General features: G+C 39.8%; 1 protein-coding gene across 1 annotated transcript in view; it reads left to right on the forward strand.

The window, feature by feature from the left end:
* LOC149198165 (RING/U-box superfamily protein) overlaps positions 1-26,540 on the forward strand; it is a 155,779-nt gene that overhangs the window by 18,026 nt on the left and 111,213 nt on the right. The window lies entirely within an intron of this gene.

A 26,540-nucleotide genomic window follows, 5' to 3' on the forward strand; every position in this document is an offset into this window, starting at 1 on the left:
TCCTCCATGGGGAACATTATGATCACAAGAATTTGCCATCACAAACACTGCCCTATTGACATTAATGACAACCTTGATTAACAAGCCTAGCCAGTGCAAAAGTCGGCCCTGCTTTGGGGGTCAAACACACTATATATAGGTGTTATGTGATGGAACCTAGGACTTGCTCAAGCCAATTCAACTCTGTTCAAGCAAGCTAATGAGTATTTATGAGATTCATACCTCATGAACCAAGTGAAGTGAAGCCGAGTCGGAGAGTTTTCCTGTGGGAAGGATTTTTGGTACATTTTTGGGTGGGTTTTTGGCACTCTTTGGGTGGGTTTTTGGTCTTAGTTAGAAGGCAAGTTGCAGACTTGTTTGCGGGGTCGAGTTTTAGCTCTGTTGAAGGTTGAACTTAAGTCCTGTTGAGGTTGAGTTTCAGGTTTGTTTTGGGGGCAGACCTTCATGGTTCTAAATGCCTATTTGGTTTCAAGTGTGTTGAAAAGCCTTATGTAGCAAAAAGAAATTTACAATGCTAAGTATACACTGCTAGGTGGGCAAACCTTCTCTTTGAACATATAATAAGTCTAAGTAGTGACAATTGAATAGTGAACAATAAGAGTTGAGGAAGTTGAAGTGCTAGATGGACAAGCCTCTTTTTGATCAAATGCAAAAAAAATGACTTATAGGAGATGAAGTCTAAGGAGTCAAGTTAAGAAGCCTAGTTGAAGAGTAGAAAGTTGAGGTGTACAGGTCAAGTGGTTGTGATCAAGCTTGAAGGCGCAAGCCCGAAGGTTGCATGGTTAGATGACAACTCATTAAAGAATTTGTTGAGAACTAAAAGTTGTTGATGACAAATCTAAGGAACAACATGAAGATGTAGGTTGGTTCTTATAGTTTGCTGTTTTGGTGCTCAGAAGGGGGGATTGGTGTCTCCTGTTGGTTGGTGCCTACATTTGCTAAGTTGGTGCTCAGCTAGGGGAATGAGATCTCCAATAGGTTGGTGCCTATGAAAGTTGTAAGTTGGGAATGAGATCCCCTGTAGGTTGGTGCCTATGAAAGTTGTAAGTTGGTGCTTACTTTGTACAAGAAAGTTTACAAAATATTTACAAAGAAAATTTTTGTAAGTTTTTATTATGTAAAGATCAATGTTTCATGATTAATGTGCATCAAATATTATAAAAGATTAAAATAGTTAAAAATAATGAAATACTGATTCACTCCCCTCTTAGTATTTCTAAATGGCATTAGAGCTGATACCTTCAAACACAGCCTAATAGCGGGAAGGTAGACCTAAGAAACACAGATGGTAAAGTCAAGAAGGCATGACTCCAAACCCTTGAAAGAAGTCTCCTCCATAGCCATGAATACAAAATCTTTTAAAGAATATGAAGACAATCATAAGAGCCAGTTAGATCTAGAAGAAGTTTACACCATTGATTTTGAAGTAGAATTTGTGGTTGCTCAAGAATTAGGCTCATAAAAGAAAATATAAGGCTTAAAGAGCGTTTGCAAATCCTTGAAGAGAAGAGTCATAACATTGATGAAACAAAAGTTGTCCTCTTGAGATGTCAAGCAAAGGAAGTAGAAAAGAGAGAAGAAATGTTGTCAAGTCAACTGAAGGAAAAGGTTGAGGATTATGAGAAGCTAGAAGTTGATAAAAACTGAAAGAGCAAGAGCAAAAATTTGAAGAAGTCGTCTCCTTGAAAATTCATCTAGAAGAAGCTAAGAGAACAAAAGAAGTGATGAAAATTCAGCTGAAGGAAAAATAAGAAAATTGTGAGAAGCTTGAAGTAGAAATTGTGTCATTAAGGAATGAAGTAGACAAGCTCAACAAGAACTTGAAAAGTTCTTAAATGTTGGATGAGTTTGGAAGAGCTACTACACCTATAGGTTATAGAAGTAGTTGTGAAATAAGAGACAAGGATCAACATAAAGCAAGGAATTGTCGAACCTATGATAGGGATGATTATGGTGGCCCTTATTAAACCTCTAGAAGCAAAATTGCAGGCAATCAAATTAGAGGGTCCAATGGCTACAACAATAAAAATCGTAATTCATTTGCTCCCTTATTCAAGTACAATACAAAATGCTACAAATGCCATGTTAGACTTTCCCAAACCCAACACCCGGTATCGTTATTTGAACAAATGCACGACTAAGTTCCTAACCAAAAAATTTACCAGAAGCAAAATTACTCGATTTGAATCACATGCACATGAACAAATTTTTGTCCAATCAACAATGCTTCATTAATACATTAATAACGAAACTTACTTGGGTTGTAGTCTTGAGATAATGGCCCAACTGAGAAAATACAAATTACAAAACTCATCACCAGCCTTTCTGCACTCTCTTGGACCTAAAACACACTCAATGAGAAGCCTCTCTCAATGTTGTGTTGCTGTTATATCTTAGCTCCTCACTTTAGGCTCAATTTATAATTTTCCTAAGCTAAGATTGACGACCAATATTAGCTCGTCAAGTTAACTAAAGATAAGTGACCTTACTTTAGTTAGCTTACCTATCTTTAGCTTTCTCTACTTTAACTCAAGTACAAGTCATAAATTTAGCTTGCTTTACATGCACATCTCATGCATGTCACATGTAACACATTTGCATGTGTGCAACTCACTTGCACACTCTGCATGTCACATGCAATCTCCTAAAGAGGCAAAGCAAGGTCCTTCTAGTAAGGACATAAGACTAAAAGTACCTTATGAGCTACACAACTCAACATGCCACAATTATGGGCATATAGCACGTGACTGCAGAAGCAACATGAGATGGGCTCCTAAGCAAATCGAAGAAGAACATATCTCTACTATGCATAACGAAAACTACACCAAGCCGTGGAGAAGAAAATAAGAAGAGCCCAAGATTGTTCTGTATGCTCAAGACATCGATCTTTGTGGATGGCAACTTATAACTAATGCACTTGACAATTGCAGTGCACAGGAGTTAGCTTCTGCTTCTTGAAAGAATCGAGTTCCACCTCATTAATGGACCAAAGGAGTGGAAACTTGCTATGTCCAAAGGATAATTGAAGAGTGGGAGAGAGCCCATGAGCTTGCTCAAGAAGGAGAAGAGAGGCAACGTCTAGCTAGAGAAGAGGAGCATTAAAGGAGACTTATGGATTGGAGCCCTCCTAAACATAGTGGAAACAATGGACCAAGGCTGCTTGGAAGCGGGAGTTGGGAGCGACAATTTTCAGAAGCTTCTGGGTTGGGAGCAAATTTTATATAATATATATTTTTATATATTTTGATGCATATATCTCAACAAAATCATGTAGAATGATGAATTGGTTACACACTAAGTCACCTGACATGGGACAGGAGGATTCGAGTGACGAACACGGACGCGTTGACCCCTCGGAACAAGACACGTTATATCTATATATATATATATATATATTTCTTACACAAATTCTCATTCATGATACAAATTCATTGATTCAAACATAGATCTTCATCTAGATGTAAGTTTTACAAAGTAACATTATGCATACAAATACAATTGTGACATAAATGATAAATCATAATACATATTCAATTCATCAATGATCCAATAGGAGAAAGACAAGATACTATAGTTTTCTCATTAAGTCATCAAAATCAAAATGTGTTACATAGGTAGTACAATGCCAATGGCAAATAGAAATAGAAAATACAAAACAACTACAAGTCTACAAGCCTCAAGGCAGTAGGTAGCTCATGAGTCATCAATCCTCATCATCAAAATCAACATCACTGTACTCATCATCATGGTCACCACTGCTCTCCTCTGCTGCATCCTCCTCCTTTGTATCCAAAGTCATCTCTGCATCTGCTGGTGTGGAGGATGACCCCTCTACAGTATCACCATCATCAAATGTGACAGGCTCTAGCACTGGCTCATTGAGATCCAAGTTGGCCAATGCCAACTCAACACTGCTGTCCAGACCCATATCATCAGGAAAGACATCCCACATCTTTGTCTTTCCCTTCAACCACTCATCCCTCTGCCTGTAAATAAGACGAAGGTTGGTGTGCACATACACCATTTGATCCAAAATGGATTTTGGATAGACTCCTAAGTCTAAGTGTTCCTCACTGAGGAAAATGAAAATTCAAGGAAGTTCCTGGACATAGCCCCATTGCAGAGATCTTTTCCTCCTGAATCTATTGCAACTTGAATTGGCAAAAATGGACTTAGGATGCAGAAGTTATCACCAAAAGAAGTTGCCCTTTGTTCTTTAGAAAAAGAGGCAAAATCCTCTAAAATGGGCAAAAAACCCTTATAAAGGGAAATCGCATCGGCAAAAGGCAAAAGGGAAGTACTTAGGCTGAAGGCGGGAGACCCCCGATCAGCCGATCTGATCAATCGGGTCAGAGACAGACCCGCATGCGATATCGGGACCCTGGACTCGACGATTGCGATCATGTGATACGCCAATCGCCGATGATTGAGTTGGCATCGGCTTCGGCATAGGCCATGCCATGTGGAAAGACCTCAGGACTTTGCGATATGCTGCATAATTATTTCAAGTCTGCCATAAAGCCATTTTGCGATGTTTTTAGTGTTTTAATGTATTTTTCAAATACAAAGAGAAACCACGAAACGAGCGGGATTTCGGGCGTGCCGTAGGCAGTAGGAGGTTTTGGCGAGGCTCCGCTCGAGCCCATACACTAGCTGCCACGTGGCTAGGCACCGGAGAGAGAAAACCACCCTTTTCGGGTGGGTAATCTGCGTGCGCATTAGCCACCTGAAATCAATAATAACCGTTGATCATCAATCACTTGCGATCGCGCCCAAAAACGGATCTGAAGGGAATATAGGGTGGAACTAATGATTTTTGAAGTCCGATACACTGCGTTTGGGCGGATTTTCCTGTGTATTTGTGTATTTCTTTGTGTAAACAGAGAACGACCATTTGTGGGTTTTTGCCTATGAAACGGCCCCGATTCCTTCTGTAACAACCCCTAATCATCATTCCATGCTACAAGCAGGCGTTTTGGCAGACGATGAGGCGTTGGAAAGCCACAGAGCCAGATGGCCAGTAGAATAGACAGCACAGAGAACCCATAGAGCCGTAGGGGAATGATTGAACGCAGGGAAACAGCTGGGGAAGCCGAAAAGCCAGGAAAATGCCTCAAAGGAGCCCAGAGAGCTCAATTGAGGGAAAGCTGAATGCTGAAAGCAGTTGCAGAGCCGAGAGAGCAAAGAAAGCGGAAAGTTACTGCGTAGAGCAGCCGAGGGAGTCACTTGGAGATCAAGTGAAAAACCAGAGAGCCAAAGAAGCAAGAGCTGAAGAGCTATAGCCGGAGCCGGAGCCAAGAGCCAGAGCCAGAGCCGAGAGCCAGAGCGAGAGCCGAGAGCTTCAAGAGCTAGGGATAAAATGGTGTTTAAACCCATTATTTCTGTGTAAAACAGTGGAGTTGAGCCAAGAGCTTGTAAAAAGAACTTTAGACCATAATCCCAGAGAGCCTAGTTGAGTTGACTAGAGCTCAAGGAGATGTAGCCCAAGAGTTTTGGGTGAACTCCATATTAAATTACTGTCTTATGTGTTTATTATTTGTTGCACTGTTACATGTATTTACATTTCAACACAAACAACAGATTTTAAAGCACATAAACAGTTAAAATAACCACAAGCATACACCTATTTTTCAAGCATATTTACTTCCGTATTGGTTAATCATTTGTGACTTGGGAATATATAAGCTTTGGAAGTGGGAGAGGTTCTTGTAAGTTAGACAAGAAGCTTAAGTGCCCCATTTTCAGATCAGGTGGTATCAGAGCTTGAGATTGATTGACCTCACCTTCAAAGAAGGTTATATCAGAATGCTTGATTGACATAGCAAAGATTGCTTGTTTGAAAGGTGTTTAAACAGTCAGAGGTTGATTGTATGCTTGCTTGCAGACTAACTATTGTTTAAGTTTGCAGAGGTGAAGGGAAAGCTATTGATAGCTCAGTCTGGGAAGGATAAGAAGGAAGAAGGGTTGAAGGCATTCTTCTGTCCCAAAGGACCTCAAGGCAATCCTTGAAGCGCAAGAGGTTTGTTGCAAAAGGTTGCTAAATAAGCTCTTTATTAATCTTGTTTGAAGTTCTTTTGTTCATTGGCATAATGACAACTTCTATAAGTGAGTCCTCGAATTCTTCTTACTTCATCACAAGACTCTTTGATGAAGACATGAAGCAAGACTTGTCCACCATGATGGATATGGTGAGAAAAATGTATGAGGATGGAAGGAAGAGCAACAGACTTAGAGAGCAGTTGAATTCCGTGAAGGAAGAGAAGCAGTTGCTTTCTGACAAATTGAAGGAAATGGAAAGACAACTTCATATTGCAAATATGAACCTGAGAAGGATGCATGAGTTGGAGACACAACTCTTTGTTGCCCAAGAAGCCTTAATCAAGTATCAGCGTGAAGAAGAGGTAAACCATACCAGTTTGTCTTCAAATTCCTCTGAGAATGCTTATATTGGTTCTTTTGAAAAACATACTAGAGGCATCGGTTCCAAGCTAATGTCCAAGATGGGCTATGAAGGAAAGGGCTTGGGAAAGCATGCACAAGGTATTGTTGAACCAATAATGGTTGAGTGTTCCAAAGCTGCCATGAAGGCCATTGAAACAACGCCAAGAAGAGGTTGCATTGCAGAGTGTGAAGATTGTATTCAGGAGGAATGCAATAGCTTGAAACATCATTTGCAGGATGCAGGTGTTCAGAAGCACACACTTGAACCAGAGAGTTTTGGAGACTCTGATAGCCTTGAAGAGATTAATGGTGTTTCAAAGGGAGCCACTTCTTCATTTGCTTCACCTCCTCATGAAGGCAATAAAGGTGAAAGAGGCAGGTATAAATCTGGTTCTAAACATTTTCCTTTTGATTGTGCAAAGCATGATAAATTTCCCCATAGATATGGGAAAAGAATTGCATGTTCCTTTTGTGGTTTGGATAACCATAATGTTTCTAGATGTTGGAAGAGAATGGCCGCATACAGGAAACTTTTGAAGGAAAAGAAGCAAAAAAACCAAAGGTCCATTGGACAAGGCAAATCATGTTGTCAAGAGGATGCACATGTAGTGCACTTATTGCCATAAGCAATGACATCTTGCTGCAAAATGTTGGACTTTGAATCCAACAATGCTTCCACAAAAGCTGAAGAAAGTGGAAAGAGAAGATGGCAGAAATGGAAGGGAAGATTCCATGACTGATGTGTCTCAAGATGATTCACATGTTGATGTTGATGTGCAGACAAAGGTAGTACCTTTGAAAAGTATTGGTGAGAAATGGCTAGAGTTCTTATCCAATTAAGGTTGCATGTCTATTGATGCATCTATTTGCATTTCCTTGTTAATGAGATGCAAGTTGAAGGTTCTTACCAAGAAGGTGAATGGAAAAGTTGAGTAGGAGACTCACTTTATTGCTGCAACATTATATTTCATTTTAGCTTCGAAAGTACAGTGTACTTAAGTGAAAGTTGAAGGATGAAATGCATGCATGAGCATGATGTGCATGGACACAGGGATGTTGATGTTTTCCTTGTTTTGAACATGTATGTGTAATTAACTTGTAGGGTTGATTGCTTTGACATCCATGTGATGCAATGTTGACTTGGGAGAAGTTAACTTGGTATCCAAATGGAGATAATGATGTGTTTTATCTTTTGAAAAAGAGTCCTAATGGTCATTTTCTACATGCTTGACTTGAAGGGTCATTTGTTTGAAGGCATGTTTTGTGGGCTTGTTATTTAGTCCATTATTTGTATGCAAATGTAAGACATGGAGGTTGTTGTAGCTCTGATACCAATTGTTGTGGATCTGATCCAAAAGATATATGATAACAGAAATAAACCCAAGAAAGAACAAGATCAAAATAGATAGAAATGATTCACTTTATTGATCAAACCCTTAAGGTAGGGCAACACCATACATTCACTCCTTAAGGAAGGAGAACACTCCACAAGCCATATGCCTGTTCATACAAGAATACTTCTCTTCATCTTCATCTTCATCTTCATGTGGAGTCTCTAGTCTCTATATAGGCCTCATACATACAATACCATGCATCATTACCATGGTTCCCTCATACCATCAACTAATACCATGGGCCCATTACATTATTATTAACTACTTGTGGTTCCTTAGATGACATGGGTTAACCACTTTATTTATTACTATGGCCCATCCCATTATTACATTATTACCTTGGGTACCTCCCTTGGTACCCCATATTATCCCCCCTAGGTATATAACAGAGGTGTTCACCAAAGATGAAATCTGTTTCTTTTGTTGAAGCAGGAGTTTAGGCCATCCAGTTGTTGTCTGTATTTTTGTTGTCATTAATAGTTGTTGTTGACAGCTTTTCAAATAGGTACAAATGAAAGTTTTGTGGAGCAGATGAACTTCACATTTGTTTGAGCCACCTTGGATCAATGATCAAGGCAAAGAAGTTCAAACCACCTTCTATGACCATTTCAACAGAAGTTCTGTAGGAAGGCAAGGAGGAAGACAGTTCTTCCCAGGAAGGCTAGTCCATCCAGGAAGGGAAGTGGTCAGAGACTTTGGTTCAGAGGCACTATGCAAGGCAAGTGTGTGGAGGCTGAAAGAAGAGGATGCTGTTACTCTCAATTACTGTTCAGATCAGTATATCAGTGTTTTGGAGACTGAAAGTTCTTTTAGTGGGAAGGCGTGATCCAAAATGGATTTTGGATAGACTCTTAAGTTTAAGTGTTCCTCATTGAGGAAAATTAAAGTCCAAGGAAGTTCCTGGACATAGCCCCATTGCAGAGATCTTTTCCTTTTGAATCTACTGCAACTTGAATGGGCAAATATGGACTTAGGATGCAGAAGTTATCACCAAAAGAAATTGCCCTTTGTTCTTCAGAAAAAGAGGCAAAATCCCTTAAAATGGGCAAAAAAACCCTTATAAAGGGAAATCACATTGGAAAAAGGCAAAAGGGAAGGACTTAGCTTGAAGGTGGGAGACCCCCAATCGGCCGATCCGATCAATTGGGTCGGAGACAGACCCGCATGCAATATCGGGACCCTGGACTCTGCGATTGCGATCATGCGATACGCCGATGATCGGATTGGCGAATCGGCGTCGGCATAGGCCATGCTATATGGAAAGACCTCGGGACTTTGCGATATGCGATTGCGATATGATCGCATCACAATATCGTGTTGGAGCATTATAGAGGAGCGGGGCCTTGGTTGGTGTACTCTTTGTAGATAGTGAGGGCATTTGTATGATTTTGTACAAAGTTGCAGATATGCCGTGCATCCTCAATAATGCTTCCAATCCAAAGCACATCAGAAGCAATTGATTTAAGTGTTAAGTTCAATGAATGAACAATGCAAGATGTCCAAAGCACTTGTGGATATTTAGCTTCCACAATCATGCCAACAGCCTTGCAAACAGGTGCATTATTTGTAATAATTTGCATAGAAGAATCAACACCTACATCTTCAATAACTTTAATAAACAACTCACCCATATATTGTGCATCCTTGTATTGTCCAAGTGCATCCACTGATTTCAAGAAAACTGGACCATTCAAGGAAGACACCATGAAGTTGATGAGTGGGTGCCGTGCTGGATCTGTCCATCCATCAGAAACAATGCTAACCCCAGATGTTGGCCATGCTGATTTAATAGGCTCAAGCATTTTGTCCACCTCTTTTTTTTCCTTCGTCAACAATGTGGTTCTAAGCTTCTTTGACCCAGGAGGCACATACCTTGATGGAGCCCCTTGAGTTGGAGCTCGACACATCTCAATAAATAGAGGCCAGCATGCAACATTAAAGGATATGAAGTTTTGATAGAAAAAGGCAATAGTGAGTCCAAGCTCTTCTCGTTTCTATTTCTGAAAAATCTTGTCCATTGGACCAAGTGCGATTACCTTTCTTTTTGTTGCTTGTTCCCCGCCAAAACTCTCAAATGGGAATTTGTTGCTGCTTTTCCTCGAGAATGGAAGGGGGTCATCATTCTCGTTTTTTTTAAGATTTTGCAACCGCATTTGCCATATCGACATTGGCCTTTCTTTCCATTTCTTTTCTCTTTGGTAAAGGCACCTTTGTACAAGTTGCAATTCCACAACTTGGTAAAGCCAAGAAATGAGCTTTCACATGGTAATATGTGCTTATGAAATTAGTGTTGCAATAGCTGCATTTCCAACTCATATTGCCTTCTCCCTTCATCTTGTTGCCTGGTCCGTGCTCTTTTGTGACATATTTCCACAAGGGATATTTGTTATCTTGAGGATGTTATCTTCCCTCAACATTTGAAGATGCTGTTGCAGCCCCACTTGCAATAGAGGTAACACTTGCAGTAGACCTTGATGAAATTAGAACAAGAGGGGCATCTCCAATGGAGACATTCTTCCGCTTCCTTTTCCCCTTCCCTGCCGCCCTTGATTGAGCCATGAATGCTGTAAAAAAATAAACAAAAAATGCACAAATTTGTAAAAGAAATGCACATGCAAATTGCCGTAATAAAAATGCAAAAAAAATAGAGAGAATGCGCTTACCTATTTCTTGAATCTCCTTGAAAATGCTCCCACAACCTTTTCTCTTTGCTCTCACACACCCACAACAAACCCACAACCAAGAAGAAAGGTGAATGTGAAATTAGAATAACCAAATCAGCGTTTTAACACCCTGCGGATTCGTGTCCTAGATTTGTGACACGACACGACCAAAAGGACACAAATCCGACCGAATGGTGTTTGATTCGCCCGATTCGGGACACGAGACGGTTTCATAGGTTATAAAAAGCATGAAAACATGTATTAAACCATATAACATCAATCATCTAGTAGACATGGGATCAGACTGCATGGGATCATCAACATGAGCTACATAAATATCATCTGGCTGAAAGTTGAAGGACTCCTCAGAATCCTCTGCAACCTCAATGGTACTAGTAGTAGCAACAAAACAAGACATCAAAACTAGACATCAAAACTACAAATCACTGATCAACATGATCACTCATGAAACTCATCAACATGAGCTACATAAACATTATATAGCTCAAAGTCTTCAGACTTGGATTGCTCAACCTTATAATATGGTAGAAATTGAAAAAGTTTAACATGCTTAACCAGTGATTTTGGTTTGAGTGAAGGGTTCATTTTAGTTAAGGCCTAACTTATAAAATGGTATAAAAAGCTTAGCATGCCTATCCAATCATCTTCCTTTGAGTGAAGGGTACATTTTAGTTAAGGCCATGATAGAAGAGTTCAACAAGCAATACCACCACCAACAATGAAGTTCAACAATCAATGACACCAACATCAAGGTACCTAAAGGGCTTCATGTTCTTGATCAAATGCCTATCTCATACCCTCATGTGTGACAAAATCATTTGGAAACATTAAAATCCCCTAAATCTTGAACTCCTGAAAACCATTAAGTTTGCTGTATTTTAAGTGATATCTAAAAGTCTAGTTTCTCCATATGAAATCCAATGAGGTCGAAACCACTCTTAAACATCTTGAGTCATTTCATGGTAATGGTAAAAATTTAAGCAACCCTCATGCATACCTTGCATGTCGCATGCAATCCTCATGCATGTCTTACATGTCGCATTAAACACTCATGCCTTCCTTGCATGTCGCATGCAACCCTCGTGCATACCTCACATGTCACATGCAACCCTCGTGCATACCTCACATGTCGCATCCAAACTCCTAAAGAGGCAAAACAAGATCTTACATGTCGCATGCAATCCTCATGCATGTCTTACATGTCACATTAAACACTCATGCATTCCTTGCATGTCGCATGCAACCCTCGTGCATACCTCACATGTCGCATGCAACCCTCGTGCATACCTCACATGTCGCATCCAAGCTCCTAAAGAGGCAAAACAAGATCTTCCTAGCTAAGACACCAAGCTAGAAGATCTTCTGCAACTACAAAATTCAACACACTAAGTGTACTGTAAGGTCTCTAAGCAGATGCAACAAAGGCACATGCCCTTTAGCTGCCAACCTACTTTTTGCAAGATAGGCTTTGGAGCAGGGTTGCGGTGGAGCTTCCCCCTGCACTCGCTCCCGAAGCGCACTCCGAACGAAAGTTCTTAGGGAGCGACCCAGGGAGCGAATCGCTCCCTTTTGGGAGCAATTTTTGGGAGTGCGCTCCTACAAAAAAAATCGCTCCCTCTATAGTGCTTTCATAGGTGGTTAAGATTCTCAACCCTAATAATGTTGGCAATCAATGGTAATATTAAATTCTTAAAGTAGAAGGATGAAAATGAAAGATAAAGGAAATGTCACTTTTACTTTAAGAATTTAACATTACCATTGATTGCCAACATTACTAGGGTTGAGAATCTTAACCACCTATGAAAGCACTATGGAGGTAGAGTTTATTTTGGCGGGAGCGCGCTTCCTATGTTGCTCCCTAAACACTTCTGTTCGGAGTGTGCTTCAGGAGCGGGTGCTAGGGTGGGGCGGTTTCCCCTCGTCACCTTGCTCCAAAGCCTATCTTGCCAAAAGTAGGTTGGCAGCTAGATAGCCTGTGCCTTTGTTGCAATTGCTTAGAGACCTTACAACACACTTAGTGTGTTGAATTTTATAGCTACAAAAGGTCTTCTAGCTTGGTGTCTTAGCTAGGAAAATCTTGTTTTGCCCCTTTAGGAGCTTGGATGCGACATGTAAGGTATGCATGAGGGGTTTCATGTGACATGCATGATGTTTCATGCAACATGTTAGACATGCATGAGGATTTCATTCGACATGCAAGGTATGCATGAGGGTTCCATGTGACATGCAAGGTATCCATAAAGGTTGCATGAGACATGCGTGGCATGCAAACCAATGTTGCACGAAGTGGGGATGTTTTTTGGAAGTGAAGCGTCATTTCCCAAAAATCTTGGAAGCGAAGCGTCTTAGAAGTGTCTACATTGACCTTTTTAGAACGGGTTCAAGTCAAATAGCAATGATTTGAAACAATTTTTTATACAATAATTTGTAAACCTAAGGACTTGATTGTATAGATATCGGTCAAACTGGCCAGTTCATTAGGCAATTGTGTCGAACCGGGAAAAAAATCTAGTTTAAGGGATGACTTCGCCCAAAAATCACAAAAACCGGACCAAATCGACTGATTTATGATGGAACCAATTGGTTTATGGTCAAACCGACTGATTTATGATGGAACCGGTTGGTTTATGGTCAAGCCGATCGATTTATGATGGAACCGGTTGGTTTATGGTCAACCCATCCGATATATGATGGAACCGGTTGGTTTATGTCAAACCGACCTGTTTCTTCATAAACTGGTCGGTGTCGTCATAAACTGGCTAGTTCATTGCCAAGGCCGCGACGAACAGTGATGGACCCACACAAACTCTTTTTGGAAGCTTCTTGGGTGTTTGGAGGGAAAGTAAGGGTTGTTTCCCTCCAAAAACACCCTCTCCAAGCCTTTAAAAGGAGCTCACCCCACTCATTTGCCTCACACATCTCATTTGGAGCTTTTGTGAGTTTGATTGGGAGCTTGGAGAGCCTAGAGTTTTTGTTGGACTAGTCATCTTGGAGGCCTAGAGTTGGACTTGGAGCTATTTTGGAGATAGTTTGGAGCTATTAGTAGAGTTGGCATCTTCAAGAGGAGGTTAAGGAAGCTTGTTTGCATTTCCAGGTAAGGATTTTCACTTGAAAATTCCAGTGTTCCACGGGGACTCGCCCCCTCAGGGGTCGAGTTTCCTAGCTCCCCCGTGCTCCGGGGACTTGGGGACGAGGGGGGTCGTTTCTGAAAAAGGGGTCGTGGGGGGTCAAGGGGCATCGAGGGGGGTCGTTTCCCTTTGATGAAGTCTGATTTTTTTAAATGATTTATTTTTAATCATAATTTTTTATTTTTATTATTTTTTAATTTTTTTTATATTTATTTATTTGTTTTGTTTTGTTTTTTGTTTTTCTTGTTTTTTGTTTTTTGTTTATCGGGCAAGGGTTTCCATTTAAGTGTGTTTGTTGCCCTCCCTCCCTCACTCCATTCGCAACACTCGGACGCCATCACGCTGCCGATACCATTGCTGCAGCACTTGGGAGTCGGACGCCATTGCTCGGACTGTGGATGCCCGTCGCCATCGTTGCTGGAACTTGGAAGCCACGTTGCACCTGAAGGTTGAACACTGTGGACACTGTCACCTGAAGGCTGAAGCATCGTGGAGTTTGGACGCCGTCACTTGAGGCACCGTGGTGTCTGCTGCCTGACCACCGCACCGTGCTCACTGCTACTGCTGCTTGACCAGTGACCACACACCGCGCTGCCTGAAGGCTGACAGTCCACTGTCGAGTTTGCACTTTGCAGCCTCCATCTCCCATCGACAGTCAAGCTGTAACAGTAAGTACACACTGCTGTTTTTAAAATTTTTCCATTTTCTTTTTGTAAATTCAAAAATTTAATTTTTAAAATTTTTCTCAGTCCTGTAGGCTGCATTTTTTTTTCTCTTGTATTTTGTATTTTTTAGTTTTGACCGTGGATTAATTCTAATTTTTTTCTTGTAAATTGATTTTTTTTTTTTTCAGTGTTCAGTGTGTGTGCTGTTAGTATTAGATAGGATGTGTAATGTTTTTAAATTTTTTTATTTTCACTACAGGCTGCAACCTACATTTGTCATTCAACTTACAAAGTTACAACTATGAGTCAGAGTCAGACTTCTTCTGGGAACAGTGACGACAATGACAACAACTACAATGGTAGTGAGCCACAAGATGCACAAGAAAAATTGAAAGCAGTGACAGGGGGCAAGAAACCAAAATAGGCATGGTGTAGATTCTGGAGGTCCACCAAGAGGGCTGAAAAAATTTGCAAAGGGGACATTTAATCCTCTAAAACCACTTCTAATCTATGCAACCAAACTGCCGTAAAAGAATCCAAAAGTTGGTGGTGGCTCACGTGATTGGGTTTGCAATATTTGTGGGCATCACTTTGTTGGCAAGTATACCATGGTGAAGCAACACATTTTGGGTATTACAGGTAAAGGAGCCAATATGTGTCCCTCAAAGAACCCGAATTCAGCTCAAAGAGAGCAACTTTGGAGGCTAGAAAGGGCAGCCATTGGAAAAGGATTGTTTTCTAGCAGACATGTTGATCCATCCACAAATATTCCTCCATCCAGTGCTTCATAAAAAAAGACAAAGGTTTCTATTGGTGCATCTCGTTCTTGTGCAATGGGTGGTACAGTGTCTGGGATGTACAACATTCTAGATCGAGATGACACAAATGATGCAATTGGCAAATTTCTTTTTGCCAATGGAATTCCCTTCCATGTTGTTCGTTCTCCTTATTACAAGGAAATGGTCCAAGCAATTGCAAGAATAGGGCCTTCATATTTGCCACCCGGAGAACATAAGCTACGAACAACAATTTTAGATAGATAAGTGTCCAAATTAATGTGCAAAAATAGAGAACGACAGAAACATGGTTGAGGTTTGGTTGCTCTATTGTTATGGATGGATGGATTGACATCCAAAAATGCTTATTAATCAACATCATAGTGACATCTTCAGAAGGTCGATTCTTTCTTAAAGCTGTTGACTGTTCTGGAAAGCGCAAGGATGCATCTTTCCAATTTGAGCTTCTTCGAGAAACTATAGAGGATGTTGGGCCTGATAGTGTGGTGCAGGTTGTGACAGATGCAACAACAATTTGTAGATCAGTTGGGTTATTGATTCAAAACAGGTATCAACATATTTTTTGGACTCCTTGTTGTGTGCATGCACTCAATAATGCACTGAAGGACATTGGCAAGATTCAGTGGATATCAGACTTGGTGACAACTGCAAGAGATGTGCAAATGTTTATCTGCAACCACCACACCTCCTTGGCTATGTACAGGGCTCACACGAGGAAGGAATTCCTCAAGCCCATTAATACTAGATATGCTAGCTATTTTCTCTTATTGGAGAGGATGCTAGAGGTACAAGCACCTCTACAATCCTTGGTTCTGAGTTCATAGTGGGGAAGGTTGTCAGAATCAAAGATAGACACGGGGAAGAAGGTCAGGCTTCAGGTGTTAGACAATGATTGGTGGGCAGATTGTTCTTATTTGGTGTCATTCTTGGGCCCTATTGTGGAGGCCATTCGTTACACTGATTCAGATGCTCCTAGTCTTGGAGAAATCTATGAGACCTTTGATAACATGTTGGGTTGTGTGAAGGTAGCCATTCAGCAGAGGGAGCCCTCATTAGAGTTCTATATATCCCAGATTCAACTCATCATTCAACGTAGGTGGGATCGCATGAAAACAACTTTGCACATGGATATGCATTAAACCCAAAATGGTATGTTGAGAGACCTAAGAGGGTGCCTTCTATTGATGATCCTGAGGTAAAGAATAGCTTCCTAGATGCAATTGCAAAGATGTACAATGAGGAGGAGGGAGCAAGATTTCGAAGACAGTTTGTTCAGTTTGCATCTCTTAGTGGCCCCTTCAACACACGTGGTGCTTGGGCAGATCGCATAGATCTAGCCCAAGATGACCCGATTGGTTGGTGGAGGATGCATGGGGATGGTGCTCCAGAGCTCAAAGATCTAGCTATGCGTTTGTTGTCTCAGATTGCTAGTTCCTCTGCAGCGGAGAGGAATTGGTCCACATATAGCTTCATCCACTCTATCAAGAGGAACAAGCTTACCTCTAAAAGAGCGGAGAAGTTAGTTGCTGTGCACAGTGCCCTACGTCTTGAGCATAGGAAGACACCTGGGTATTTGAAGGGACCAGCAACACGATGAGATGTTGATCTAGAGGATGATGCACAGGTAGATATGGAGGAGAGACTTGATGAGAGACAAATGGGGTTGGTTGGTGTGCCACTTAGCATGTTTGAGAATGCTAGTGATTTAGATTCAGACGGTGATATGGTTGATCATGATTTATTCATGCAGCAGTTGGATGCAGAGACTAGCGAGGCATTACCTTGAGGCTTGAGCAAAACTATGCTCGTTTATCTTTTGATATGTTGATGTTCTTATGTTATTCTGACTCTATAAAATTTTGACTCTTGATGTATCAGACTTGACTTTTATAATTCTTTAAAATTTCGATTCTTGATGTTTCAGACTTGACTTTTATAATTTTATGTCAGTATTCACTGTTCAATATTAAATGTTCATAGTAGGAAGTGAAACGTCAATATGGTTTAATCATAATGTATGATGTATGATTATAAATTAGAATTTTAAATTTATATGATAATGATATTCATATCAATGATCATGCTTTGTAGCTTTTAAGTTTTCATTTTAATTTTTTTTTTTTCAGTGATATGATTCATTGATTTATAAATTATATTTTATATTCATAAGTTTTTAAGACCCTGACGTCCCCCCACGTTTCCTAAAAATTGGTGGGGAGCTTTTGCATAGGCCACTCCCGCGTATCCTCGCTCCCTCGTCCCAGAACAGAACGTTGGAAAGTTCCTCATTTCACAATTGTCCATGTATTAAATTTTATTATGTGTTCCATGCAATCAAATTTTGTAGGCTATATATGCATTTTTTTCGTAAATTTATCCTAGGTTATCCATTTTTCTTAGCTGCTATTTTTTTTAAATGGCAGATTTCTTTGCAAATTTTAATTATTTCAAGCCAACATGGCTCCAAAACCCAAGGACACTGCATGGGCTCATTGTGATGTGATTAATGGAAAAATGATATGCAAATTTTGTAATAAATCTATTGGAGGTGGGGGTATTTAGATTGGGATAAGAGGCCATGTGAAGCACCAAAGGAAGTGTTAGGTCCTATTAGGGCAGAATACCTTGCCAAGTTTGCAAAGTTTGAGGAGAATAAGGCTAGGGAGAAGGCCATCCAAGAGGAAATTTCAAGGAAGAGGGAATTATTACAAGCCATGAAAGAGAGTGGGTATGATGATTATGAGATTCAAGACTCCTTTTCTATCCCTTCTACAATGACCCCATTCTTCCTGATCTTGGCCAACAATCTAAAGGAACAAAGAGAACAAACATCCAGGGTTATTTCTCATCCTTTGCCACCACTTCCTCTGCCAATCCTACTTCCTCCCATCAAGTCGTCAACCCACTTTGGATGAATATTGGAAAAAACAATGCAAAGAATCTTTTTATCAATACATTGGTGGATGGTGGTATGATGTAGATATCCCATTTAACGCTGCCCGCTCACCTTATTACCAAGCTATGTGGGACTCTGTTATAGCTACAAGAAAGGGCGTCAAAGGCCCTACTATGCATTACTCGAGGGGAGATATTTTGCAAAAAGAGATCCCTTCCAGTGATGAGTATTTGGCTGAGTATAGAGAGTCATGGCTCAAAACAGGTTGTTCCATCATGTTAGATGGATGGATTGATGGAAAGAACCGTACTATCATTAATTTCCTTGAACCATGTTTTTGAGATCAGTTGATGCCATCTGATAAGGTGAAGGATGCAATCCTTCTATTTGAGCTTTTGGATGAGATTATTCAGGAAGTGGGGAATCAGAATGTTGTGCAGGTCTGAGCTTTTGGATGAGATTATTCAGGAAGTGGGGGAGCAGAATGTTGTGCAGGTTTGAGCTTTTGGATGGGATTATTTAGGAAGTGGGGGAGCAGAATGTTGTGCAGGTCATGACATATAATGCCTCAAAGTATGTTCTTGCTGGAAAGATGCTCGAGTCCAAATATAAGACCATATTTTGGACTCCATGTACTCTACATTGCATAGACCTACTGCATGTTGCATAGACCTTATGCTTGAGGACATAGGCAAAGTGGAGTGGTAAAAAACACCGTAGACCATGCCAAGTGCATTACAAAATACATCTACAACCACTCATGGCTATTGAGCCTAATGAGGATAAACATTGGGGGCAAAGAGCTTGTTAGGCCTGTAATTACAGGATTTTCAACTCACTACCTCACATTGCAATCTCTCAATTCTCAACAAAAAAACCTGCAGAAAATGTTTTTGTCCGATGATTGGACTGAATCTCGGTGGGCTCGTAGACAAGATGGCAAAGACACCGAAAAAAAAGTTTTTTGCAATTATATTTGGAAAAAGGTCTGTAGAGCTTGTGAAAATTACCGAGCCCCTTGTTAAGGTGTTAAGGATTATGGATGGGAAAAATTGGCCGTGGGTTACATTTATGAGACCATGGATTAGGCAAAGGAGTAGATACAAGCAACTTACAAGGATAAGTTAGCTAAATATGGTAGTATATGGGAGATCATTGATAATAGATGGAACAATCAACTCCGTTGTCTTATACATGCAGTGAGGTATTTTTTGATTCCAAAGACACCAAAAATAAAGTTTTTGACAATTATTTTTGGAAAAAGGTATGTAGAGCTTGTGAAAATTACCTTGCCCCTTGTTAAGGTGCTAAGGATGGTGGATGGGGAAAAATTGGCCATGGGCTACATTTATGAGGCTATGGATCAGGCAAAGGAGCAAATACAAGCAACTTACAAAGATCAGTTAGCTAATTATTGCTGTATATGGGAGATCATTGATAGCAGATGGAACAATCAACTCCATTGTCCTATACATGCAGTGGGGTATTTTTTGAACGCAAAGTATCATTATAAAGCTTGGCTAGGAGATTTGTCAGAGATGGATTGATTGATTGCTTGGAGCGCATGGGCCCTAACCATGCAGATCAGTTGGAAATACATAAACAACTTACTCTTTTCAGTATGGCAACTGGTACCTTTGGCAAAAACTTGGCAAAGATGGCAAGAGATGTGGATCAACTAAGTAAGCAAGTCCAATCTGTTTTTCTTTTCAAGTTAAATTGTTTACAAATTTACAATTCAAAGTGTCTATAAATACTTGTAATTTGTAAATAAGTAATGAAATGAACTAAGTTACTAATTAATGTCTTTTTCTTTGCAACACATTGGTGGGAGTCATTTGGTGGCCAATGTCCTCAATTGCAAAAGTTTGCAATTAGAGTCTTCAACCAAACTTGTAGTGCTTCAAGTTGTGAGTGCAATTGGTCTGTTTTTGAGCGCATACACACGAAGAAGAGAAATCGTTTGGAACCAAACTGTCAAATGATCTTGTCTTCATGCAATACAACCTTCGACTAAGGCGTAACCAAATGATGAACAAAAGACCTGATCTAGATCCCATTGTGTTGGAAGATATTGATCCAACATCATAATGGGTGGAGGAGCCTTAAGATCCTGAATTTGATGTTGATTTTGATATTGACATGACGTTAGGGGGCGATGTGTTAAAATTTGGGTACTTGAGGACAAGTGGTTCCCTAAGGCTTTGATCTTTGGCTTAGGGAAAAGTGTCCAAATTTATTTGTACTTTTCTCCTAAAGTGACTTTATAAGTGGTAAAGTCAATTTAATTTAAAAGTGACTTTATAAGTGGTAAAGTTACATTCTAATTTAAAAGTGACTTTATAAGTGGTAAAGTTACATTCTAATTTAAAGGCAACTTTATTAAAGTCAATGAAGAATTAGAAAGTGAAAAAGTGAATATGGAAATAAAAGGCTAAGGGGGTCTTTATTTAAGTGGATGAGTTAAAAAATAGAAAATGAGAATTAAATGCATATTTATTCTCATCCCTAGATCTAAATGAATCTAAACCATTAGATCTTAGGGTAATCCAACAGGTCATTTAGAGAGTAAAAGGAGAAGAGAAGAGGAAAAGATCATTCATTCTTTCATGAGCATTTGAGAGAAAGAGAAGAGAGAGCAAGGAGAAAATTCCTGAGCAGTGAGGAAGTGAAGGAGAGCAGCAAGAAGATTTTTCAGCAAATCTAGGCAGCAACATTTATTGGCACGCATCCCAAGGCAAAATCGTATAGTAGGAGAAAGGCACATATATCGAGGAAGAGGGACAACAGTAAGGGCATATATTTTGCGGCAGATTTGGGCACAAATTTCGAGGCAGCTGTACTGTTGAAATTTGTATGGTCCATACAATCCATACAAGAAGTTTTGGGCATGTTTTTTGAGGCAGGCCATACAACATTTATTATTTTTTTTATTGTTGGAAAATTTCTGTTTTCGCTGTTTGTTGATTGGCATGATTTTCGCGGTGGAGTTCAAGCACAAAAATCGAGATAAGTTGTAATTTGTGGTTGCTGGAATTTCTACTGTGTATTTAATTTTCTCTGTAAAAGCATTTTCAAAAATAAAGAAGAGCTCTCAAACTGGTTTTCCCCAAGAGTTATAGGGGGTTTTTCCAGGGTCACATTGACCAAAAATAACTGTGTTATTTTCTGTGTGTGGCGGTCATAAATTTGCTATGTTTTATTTCTGCAATTTCAGCAGTTGTGAAATCTCTAAATTTGTGTTTTCAGAAAATATTGTCATTTCCAGATTTTAGAATTTTTATCATGCTTGGATTTAAAACTAAATGCATGGAGTGATAAGGAAAATTGATAACTGGAGTGGGGGTTGAAACTTCTTCAGAATGAAGCAGATTTAGTAGCGCCATCAGAACCAGGATTAGTAGCCGCATCAAGCAAAGACAAACAACCAATGGAAGGTACTAGTTGTGCAACTCGACCAACTCGTGCTTCCATTAGGTCCACTTCTATTTTTATTGGTGGCAGTGTTACTACTGAGGTTGCAGATGAGGCTAAGGCATCCTCAGACTTTGACCCAGATGATGTCTATGTAGCTCTTGTTGATGATCCTGTGTCTAGTAGCGGTGATGAATTTGATGATTGATCATGTGTAGACTTGTAGCGTTGTAGTAGGCCAATGGCCTCATAGCTTGTAGCATTGTTTTTGGACTTTATAGGCCATTTAGAGTCTCATTGCTTATGTATTTTGTTGATAGTATGTATTGCACTCAGTGCCATTTTGATATATTCACCTTTACATGGTATATCGAATCTAGATGAACAAACTTTGCATATTTTGTGTCTATTGGCTTGGAATCATGGTTTTAAATCTTAAAAATAGTTTTTATTAACAATTGATTATTTAATGTATTTTTTAAAAAACCGGTTCATTGAGATCTGACCAGTCTCAGTTTGACTGGTTCTGGTTTGAAACCCGGTTTGTTAGGTGGACCGCTCCAGTAACCGGTTTCGTTTTTTAAAACTATGATATATATATTTTGGATTTATTTATTGGATTTATATAAAAAAACGTTCAAAATACCAAATTAGTTGTAAAAGATATGAAAACATGCATATTTTACATAAATCAAGATAGATATGGCATCTATTGTACAACAATGATTAATTATTCGAGCATCAACCATCTAGATTCTAACAATTACAAACATACATCAAAATTTTAAGCATATCATAGATAATAAAAAGTGCCAAAATTATGCATATAATAGAAAGTAGATGTTTAGAAGATAAAATCATAAAACATTCAAATAACTTATCTAGCAAGTGAGCAACTGTCGACACGAGTCATGTCCAAAATTCAAATAATAATGTTTTCAAAATAGGCCACTTGGCCACCACCAAGTACACACTGGACTAGGAAGATTAAGATAGAAAAGTTCAAATTCACAACAAATCTAACACTCTAGAGTCTAGAGCCTAAACTATGACAAATCTAATATGTGAATATATCTACTAATCTCTACTCCTTCCACCATGTCCACTACGTGAGCCTCCATGTGGTGGCAGTGAGGAAGATGGTGGTTGCGGAAGTTGTGGAATTGATAAAGATGAAGCCCCTACTGTTGGTTTTGAAGAATGGAACCTGGGAACCATGGGACCGGATGGGGGTGGCATCTCAACTCGATCGTCATCATCTTGGATAAGAGCATCCTCCAATTACTCTAATTGCAACACTCCATCTCCAAATTCCCCCCCTCTGTATTTTTGTCCCAAAGCTTAAGGTCTTTATTATTTCTTATATCCTGATAGTAATGGGAGAACAATCACAAGTTGTAGTGAACAAAAACCAAGCTCTATGCTCGATCTAAATTTAACCTGTTTGTTTTAAGTTTTTAACACTGTGGATGAAAGAAGAAGAGTTCCAACACCTCTCTGCAGAAGAATTGTTGACCACTTGTGATAGCACTTGCAATGACAAAGTTCGTAGAAGTGGAGTAGCTCCTCTGTGCATGTTCTACCACTCGGGAGAAGACAAATTCTCACAATCTTTAATTGCACAATTGCTCCAAATGGACTAGTGCCAAGCATATAGTTGCTCAATTGTTTCTATAGCATGGCATATTCCTCCTCATCAGGGACTAACTTATCCAATGCTTTCATATAACCAGATAGAATCTCTAGATCTAGGTGTGGTTTTCCCGACCCCCCTGCCAGCCATGATGTACGATAGTATTTAGCTGTCGGAACATACGCTAAGGCATGCAATGGAATGTTTAGCATTTCCCATCGTTTTTCCACCTTTGCACGAATATAATTGTACAAGGTGATATCTATAGGCTCAACAATATCTTTAATCTGCCCCAACATGTTATCCATTTGCCCATACACCTCCCCAATTATTGGGCTATTTGAATCTAAACTTGATCATGTAATAAATTGGTTTGGTGAAGTGCAAAACATATTTAATCTGTGACCAAAAATAACTATCAAAATTAGTGTCCTTGAATACATTAGCACCATCTCTATCAATGTTATTGTCATCCCATGATTCACATGTCACCATATTAGTTAAAACTTGTCTCACCATCACTAGCCGCCTAAAGGTGAGGTAATAACTTGCAACTCTTGTTTTCAGAGTTGAAGCAATTGCAAGTTGGAGTAAGTGCCATAAAAGTAGTTTACTCTTGTATGCTTGGTGACAAATTTAATGAGTTGCTTCCCTTTCTTGTAAAGTTCATTAATCCATCCGCATTCTTTGTGCTTCACAATATCATGCATAAAAAGGTTCAATGTGTGCACCAAGCACCTGGACCAAAAGATGTGTGGATGAGTACGCTCAATAATTTTGCTTACTCCCTTACAATTTGCTGCATTATTATTGATCACTTGAACCACATTATTAGGACCGACTTCTTTGATTGTTTCCAATGGGAGAGCTGCAATGTTTTGGGAAGTTGCACTGATGGAGGAGGAGTCATGACTTGCAAGAAACACTGCACCGCTAGTAGAAACACCGAGAACATTTGGCAAATGTTGGTTTCTAAAATTTGTCCAACCATTTGATACAATAGATACCGTACAATCCACCCACACATTTGTAAAACGTGTCAAAGCTCTTTGAACCTTTGCTTTTTCTCTTTCTAATAACACAGTTCTAGCTTTCTCATAGTTGGGGCTCTTGTATCCTTTTGGGGCTTCATTGATGGCCTTAACCATATCATGCCAATAGGGAGAGCGAAGCACATTGAATGGTACACTGCAAGCACAAAGAAACCAGACCACCTTTCCATCCACATCATCCCTCCCAGCAACATTCAGGAAATCTGCTATTGTTCTTCTATTTTCAGAGGTTGCAGAAGTACCATGAGGAGATGAGCTACCAAATCTAGAGGTTGTAGTTCCACTTGATTCAGAATGAGTTTTTTGTTTCTTGTTTTTCTTTTGTGCAACCTCCTCTATTTGGACGTATTTTCTCCTTTGTTCCATTGAAACGTTAGGGAAAATTGAGATCCCTATGGGACCCTTTCTTCATCTTTGTCCAATATCCCACAAGGATGCTTCCTCACTCTGGTATATGAACCGCTATCTGATTTTCCTCCATGATAGCCATGAAGGCACACAAACTTGTAGTTTCCACCACCTCTTCCCCCTCAAGGTTTGTCACATAATTCCACAAGGGTGTCAATGCAACTTTTCCCTCTTGCATTTCAGTGTCTCTTTATCCCCTTCCTCTTCAAACCCTTCTTCCTCATCATACATTGGGTCACTCATATGGGGACCACTGTCCTCTTCTTCTTCTTCCTTTCATGCCTACTCCCGAACACCATCGTGAAAACCAAAAGTGGAATGATAAATATAAGCCAAAATAACACCATTTTGGAATATAGATATAGATGGACAGCCTGCAATGAAATGAGCAAGAAGAAAGAATGGGAAAGAGCAGGAGAGGGAGGAGAAAAAATATGAACAATGACAAAAAAAGAGGGAGTTTGGGGTTTGCACTTGTTTAGCTCTTGTAGATGGAAGCCCTTCTTTACTCCTTCACTCCTCCAAGCTTTCCTCAAACCTCTCTTCTCCAAGCTCTCCAAAGGTGCAAGAATGAGGAAAAGAGAAGAGGGAAATGGCTTTTAAGTTTTAACCCCATCCTCTCCTTTCCTAAACTCATCATAGATTCACTTTAACCCCACCTCAACCAAACTTAAGTAAAAAAATAACTTAAAAAAATTAGAAAGCTGGGCGCCTGCGGAACCGTCCACCTGCCCCTAGATCTGTGGCAGATCCTCGCCTGAACCTCTACAGATTCGTGGTCGATCTTTTTCTGGATCCCTGGATTGGGCCCCCGCGGTTCCAATTTTCCAGGAATTGCCCAAAAATGGTGGAACCGTGGATCCAGATCCACGGTTCTGCTGGATGATTGGTGACTGATCCGTATGGGATGTGGTTCTGCCTCTAGATCAGGGGGTGGGGGGATCCCGCAACATTATTTATAACTTGTTTCTTATGTTTAGAAAAAGGAGACCTAAGAAAAGTAAGTTACTTAATTTAAGTGACTTATCTTTAGTAACTCGACAATTTAATCTCAGCTGTTGATCTAGGCCTTAATGAAGTTATAAATTGAGCCTAAGGGAAGAGGCTAAGACACACAATCATTGTTGAGCGCTTGAGCGAGTGATTTGCTGAGTGAGAAGGCTTGACTTGACCAAGGAGATTCAGGAGGACGCTAAGGAGATTTTGGGAGGAAATCTAGAAGTCAAAATAGAGGAAGGAGGAGGCTGAGTGATAGGAGAGTTATAAAATTTTTAGAAGGGTTTTGTGGGTGAATTTTTTTGCTGTACTTGTCAGTGATTTCTCACTTATTTCCACTGCAAATTTACCTGTTAATTATCAGCGTATCTAGTTTTCAACAGTTTCTGAAATTTATTTGGTAAAATATTTTCCGGTTATTGTTAAATTGCTGAGTGAAATTAAATCAGAGCTGATAAGAGTTTAAATTAACATAATATCAGGGCTCTAAAACTCTGATAGGAGAGTGATCACAGATTTGAAGGTAAACTATTTTTGGACAGCAGATTTAAAATTATTTACTGTTTTTTGTGGCCAAGTCGATTTGCTTAGTATGGCATCATCGGGTTTGAGGTATGAAGACAGTTTGGAGGGGGCTGGTATTTTCAGTCCATGGAAGGATTGGATCTCCATTGTTCTAAAGGTGAATGGCTTGTGGGAATTTGCAAGCACGGGGAATTATTTTGGATGGTGTGAAGGATCACATGATCTCTCACATAACAAGGTGTAAAGACAATGAAATCTCCCTTGGGTGTCATAAAATACAGAATATGCGGGAATGCAATGTTTCTCATCCACAATCTCAAGTAAGAACATAGCTTTGCAAGTTTGATCTTCTCAAGTCATATGGTGATCTGTCTTGACTGACATGTGGTGAAAACACACCCTCGATTGGTAAAGAGGGACCCTAAAACAATATCACCAATGCTGCTGAAGATTGTTTATGCGAACAATAAAACCAACATTAGTCTGTAAGTAATGTTTTTGCATAGA

Source organism: Pinus tabuliformis, chromosome 2_2 (genome assembly GCF_031772625.1).
Source record: "Pinus tabuliformis cultivar Carrire ecotype Pingquan chromosome 2_2, CPIR1, whole genome shotgun sequence".
Classification (NCBI taxonomy): Eukaryota; Viridiplantae; Streptophyta; class Pinopsida; order Pinales; family Pinaceae; genus Pinus; species Pinus tabuliformis.